Source organism: Heterodontus francisci, chromosome 30 (assembly GCF_036365525.1).
Source record: "Heterodontus francisci isolate sHetFra1 chromosome 30, sHetFra1.hap1, whole genome shotgun sequence".
Lineage (NCBI taxonomy): Eukaryota > Metazoa > Chordata > Chondrichthyes > Heterodontiformes > Heterodontidae > Heterodontus > Heterodontus francisci.
Window position 1 is genome coordinate 58,617,394 of NC_090400.1, and position 6,000 is coordinate 58,623,393.

Here is a 6,000-nt window from a genome sequence, read left to right on the forward strand (position 1 = left end):
CTGCTCCGCCATTCAAATAAGATCATGGCTGATCGTCTAATTAACTACCCCGTTTTCACTTTCTCCCCATATCCCTTGATCCCTTTGGCATTAATATATCTCTCTCCTTCTTGAATATATTTAATGACTTGGCCTCCACTGCCTTCTGTGGTGGGGAATTCCACAGATTCACCACCCTCTGAGTGAAGAAATTTCTCCTCATCTTGGTTCTAAATGGCATACCGGGTATCCTGAGACTCTGACCCCTGGTTCTGGACTCCCCAGCCATCGGGAACATCCTCCCTGCATCTAGCCTGTCTAGTCCTGTTAGACTTTTATAGGTTTCTATGCGATCCCCTGTCATTCTTCTAAACTCTAGTGAATATAGGCCTAGTCGACCTAATCGCTCCTCATACGTCAATCCTGCCATCCCAGGAATCAGCCTAGTAAATCTTCTTTTCACTCCCTCCAAGGCAAGAACATCCTTCCTAAGATAAGGAGACCAAAACTGCACACAATACTCCAGATGTGGTGTCACCAAGGCCCTGTATAACTGCAGTAAGACATCCTTGCTCCTGTACTCAAATCCTCTTGCAATGAAAGCCAACATACCATTCGCCTTCCTAACTGCTTGCTGCACCTGAATGCTTGCTTTCAGCGACTGGTGTACAAGGACACCCAGGTCTCGTTGCACCTCCCCCTTTCCCAATCTATTACCATTCAGATAATAATCTGCCTTTCTGTTTTTACAACCAAAGTGGATAACCTTACATTTATCCATGTTATAATGCATCTGCCATGCATTTGCCCACTAACCCAACTTGACTAATCACATTGAAGCCTCTTTGCATCCTCCTCACAGCTCACACTGCCCCCCAGCTTTGTGTCGTCTGCAAACTTGGAAATGTTACATTTAGTTCACTCACCCAAGTCATTAACATATATTGTGAATAGCTGGGGCCCAAGCACTGATCCCTGTGGTACCGCACTAGTCACTGCCTGCCACCCGGAAAAAGACCCATTTATTCCGTTTATTCTGCGCAATGCAACAGGCCATGTGCAAGCAACATTCCCTTTAAGATGCATACGTACACGGTCCACAGCAATCTTAAAGGAACCACAGATTATAACAAACAGGCTGTGCACAACAACAAAAAATATACAGGGACCATTGCTAGACACAAAAAGGCTTAACCAAATTCCCCTGTTTCATGGCTAAAGTGAATTTGTGAGCAGACTCTGGACACGTGTAGTTAATGGGCTTGATTTTGGTTTGAATTTTTCACTGATCTAATTTTGTACTGGAGCAAGATTTTACAACGGAAGCTGCTTCAGCCCTTCAGCAATTCACACGCTTACACAGTATCTCCACTGTACTGTCCCGCTCTATGATCACAGTTTCCCACTAACCCGAGGTAATGATTAAGAAACACAGGCTTATTTTCTTTCAAAATCACGCGTTCAGCCTGCTTCGTGCTTCTGCCATTTTTTTCAACAGACTTCTCCTTTAGGGCACAACGGGTGTGGGTATGCTGAGTCTAGTAACATAGTGATACTACTGGGCTAGCAATTAACTTCTTCAAAATAGTGTCATGTGATCTTTTATATGCACCGGAGAGGGCAGACGGTGCCTTGGTTTAACATCTCATCCAAAAGATGGCACCTCCAACAGTGCAGCAGTTTATATATACCAGGGAGTGAGTTACAAACTGGAATCTAATCAAGGGTTTCAGCTGGTTTATATGTGGAATAATGAATACCTGGGAGTGAATTACAGGCTGGAATCAAATCAAGGGTTTTTGTTTGTTTTGTATAAAGAATAACTCTCACTTTACTTAACACGATCTTTGTACAACATTCCCGTCTGTAAAATGCATCCGCTTCTGTGCAACAATCCCAATCTATAATATTTTTTGTTTATGTCCTGTTCGTAGCCCATCAGTAACATAGGAATCATGTCAAACTCTCTCTCAGTTTAAGTTCAGGTTTTAATGCAGTGATCTGTTGCTATTTTTTTCTCTTATTTAAAGGAGGGTGCCTTAAGCTTTCTGTGATTCTAAGACGTTTGTATTCTTGTAACAAATTAATAAACACATTTAAAAACGCGGTATAAAATACACTGCATAAACCAACTTCACTGTAACATTCATTGATACAACATTGCTTACAGTTCCTTTCTCTATTAGAGGGAAACTATAGAAAATGCCCTCAATACAACACACCCTAAAGAAATCATTGTTTCTGTCTCGTTCCCAAACACAGTCACATGGGAGGGTATCTGGTGTGACATATTATCCAGTTAGTTCTTGGACACACAGAGATTGTCTACAGCACTTACAATTATCTTGGAAACCCGATGTTCCAACATTTGCACCAGAGTGTCTGTTCATAGAATCACACTGAACATTAGGAGGCCATTCAGCTCATCATACCTGTGCTGGCTTTTTGAAAGAACTATCCAATGAGTCCCAATCCTCCCTTTCCCCATAACCCTGCAATGTTATTCTTTTTGAGTATTTAACTTTCTCCTCATCTCTCCTCTGGTTCTTTTGGCAATCACCTTCAATCTGTGCTCTCTGGTTACTTGATCCTCCTGCAACTGAAAACAGTTTCTCCTTATTTTCTCGATCTACCACCTCTCCTTGCCTCCCTCCCTATGGAGTTTGTGCTGAGGGAGACAGTCTTTGAATGATCACTGCCAATGGCATTGAATGTGAAACTGCTGAACTTCCCAAAATTGAGATTCCCTCTTGCCCTTAAACAAAATGCAAATTCTGAAGCTGTCAACAGGACAGTCCATTTTTCCTTACCTTTAGATAAACTACACATACCCCCACTGACTGGGGCTGTGTCGGAGTGATGGAGGCACTGATTCTGGGTTGATAACTTGAACCAGTCGGGGTGTCCTGGAATAGAGATTCTTCAGCAGTTCCCCTTTGACAAGCCTAACCCTTGCCATTCCCTTGCTATTGTGGTCAGTGAATTATCAATTTGCTTTTGAAAAACGTTGCCATCAGCACTGTTCAATGGTTCTGTGCTGCATCGCTGCAACCACTTCCTTTGTCTAGTTCAATGTCTGTGTCTCCCTCAAAATACTTCAACATTCAGAACATGAGTTCATTACTGTTTTTTAACCAAGAAATTCAGCATCTCCAAAACAAAGCAAAAAATTCATAACCGTTTACCAAAAGCAGTGGAATTTCTGTCAAATGCCTGTTCGAGACCCTCTCCGATTATACCCTCCATGGGAACAGGAAGAGGCCATTCAGCCCCTTGAGCCTGTTCCTCCATTCTATTAGATCATGGCTGATCTATACCTCAACTCCATTTACCTGTCTTAGCTCCATGTAACCTCCATATACCCCCAAAAAATCTATCAATCTCAGTCTTGAAAATTCTAACTGACCCTTTGCACCCACAGCATTTTGATGGAGAGAGTTCCAGATTTCCACTACTCTTTGTGTGAAAAAGCACTTCCTGACATTACCCCTGAACAGCCTAGCTCTAATTTTAAGAATATGCTCCCTCTGTCTAGATTCCCCCACCAGGGGAAATAGTTTCTTCTCTCTATATCTACCCTATCAAATCCTTTTACAATGCTAAACATCTCGATTAAAACACCTTTCAACCTTCTAAACTCAAGGGAGTACATTGATTTCATCGACCCAAATTTGCCCTGGTTTTGCCGGGCGGGTTAGATTCAAATAGGGTTTGTGTGTTTTCTCCCTGTCCCTTGCCCATCTCCATCAGCTACTTCAATCTAAAAAGGGGTTCAACTTGCTGATTTTGGTTCATAGTGGTTGATAATGTGGTTAATTCTGCATTTCATGACCTTGGATGTCCCAATGTGCTTCACAGCCAATGAAGTATTCTTGAAGTGTAGTCACTGTTATAATAAATGCATCTTGGCCAATCCGGGAGTGGATGAAGGATCTCCCCTTTTCCACTTTTTTGCTCAGTTGTCAACAGTCTTGTCTCTGAATCAGACAGTTGTGGGTTCAAGCCCCATATCAGGAGATTGAGCTCACAGTCTGAGCTGACGCTCCAGTACAGTACTGAGGGGGTGTCAAATTGTCAGGCACCGTCCTTTGGGTGGGACATTGAACCACTCTGTCTGTTCCAATGCTCAGATGGAGATTGAAAATCCCCAATACATTATTCAAAGAGAAGTAGGGGAGCTTTCCCTGGTGTCCTCAGACAACAATCCGCCCTCAACCAACAACACCAAAACTCAGACTAACCCTTCATTCATCTCATTGTTGCTGTTTTAATCTAACTGCATGCAAAATAGCGGTTACATTTGCCTGAATGTGAAGACCACATGCAATTCCTAGTCCAATCTCTCTTTTTGTGCAGTTACTGAGTTGATCTGCACTAAGAAAGACTTGCATTTCTATATCGCCTTTCACGACCTCAAAATGTCCCAAAGCCAATGAAGTAGTCTTGGAGTGTAGTAATGTAGGAAAACACAGCAGCTAATTTGTGCATTGCAAGATCCCACATATGTCAATGAGATAGTGCTGAATAATCTGTTTTGCGTGATGCTGGTTGAGGGTGCAAATGTCAGCCAATTTTATCTCCTTATTATGGGTTCGTTGTTGCTAGTTTCATCTGGATGGAGGAACAGATGGAGGAAGAGAAGGAGTAACAGCGTCAGGTTGTTGACACTCTTACCTTTTGCTCAAAAGGAGTTGGTTTCAGGACCCAACAAAGACTTGACCCGTCAAGTCAAATGCAGCACTGAGGGGACACAGTATTGTTGGAGGTGCTGCTCGTCAGATGGGGGATGTCAAACCCAGGTCTCATCTTCTGGCTCATTTTGGTAAATATTAATATTTCCTTGGCACCACCAGATGAAAATCAGGGAGTTCTCTTGGTTTCCCCGGGCCCAACATTCCTCTCTCAATCAACACAGCAATCTGTAAAAAAAAATTAACCAGCCATTCACCTTGCTGCTGTTTGTGGAATCTTGCTGTGCTTACCTACATAACAACAGCCTTTGCCGATCAAAGTAATTCAGTGTAAGCAAAGTGTATTTGAGATGTTTCTGAGATGTGATAAGATGCTCATATATAAACAAACCTTCCTTAATGCTTTTGAAACTGGGCTTATGTCAAATTTGTCCAGTTGATTGAATTTAACAAACCTGTAATTCAGTAATGAATGTTCAGCTGCAGGGAAAGCGTAAGTAGTTACACACTAATTCAATCACTACTTGCCTGGAACTGATCATTATAGCAGTTTGCATTGTGGTTGAGTGACTCAAGGTCAGTCACACCAAACCAAAGGACAGAGACTGAAGTTAATGAAAGGTTTAAAACAGATGGATATTGGTGAAACATGTCTTTGCTTAAAGGGTGATAAATCAGAACATAGCAACAAGAGGACAAAATCAGAACATAGCAACAATTCAGTCTCTTGAGCCTATTCTGCCACTCAATTAGATCATTTACTGATCTGCATCTTAACTCCATCTACCCGCCTTGGTTCTGTAACCATTAATATCCTTACCCAACAAAATTTCATCACTCTCAGTTCAGAAATTTTCAATTGACCCTCAGTCTCAACAGGTTTCTGGGGGAGAGAGCTCCAGATTTCCACTCCCCTTTGTGTGAAGAAGTGCTTCCTGACATCATCCCTGAACGGCCTGGCTCGAATTCGATGGTCACGCCCACTTGTTCTGGACTCTCCCCACCAGAGGAAATAGTTTCTCTCCATCGACCCCATCAAATCCTTTAATCATCTTAAACATCTGGATGAGATCACCCCTTATTAACCTAGTCTATGCAGCCTGGCCTTACAACATAACCCTTTAGCCCCAGTATCATATTGCTGAACCTGTGTTGCATCCCCTTCCAAGACCAATATATCCTGCTTGAGGTTCAGAATTTAACCTTTTTAGCATCAAAATCAGCATTTCTTTCCAGCCACAATTGCTTGCTGGGTTACTGAATGGCCAGACTACAGTTCATGAGACCAACTTTTCATTCAGGAGCACAGATATATATAGTGTTCTTATCA

The 6,000-nt window shown here is 42.3% G+C and overlaps 1 protein-coding gene across 3 annotated transcripts in view; it reads right to left on the minus strand.

Annotated features, from left to right (window-relative positions):
- LOC137346840 (transient receptor potential cation channel subfamily V member 1-like) overlaps positions 1-5,545 on the minus strand; it is a 64,857-nt gene extending 59,312 nt beyond the window's left edge. The window contains exon 1 of one of the 3 annotated variants that reach the window (XM_068010766.1): positions 5,491-5,545. The gene's annotated coding sequence lies outside the window, so the exon portion shown is untranslated. Of the gene's footprint in view, positions 1-2,789; positions 3,020-4,653; positions 4,797-5,490 lie in introns of those variants that run through there. The other 2 variants (XM_068010765.1, XM_068010764.1) reach the window with 2 other exon arrangements.
- Between the last annotated feature and the right edge of the window lie 455 nt (positions 5,546-6,000).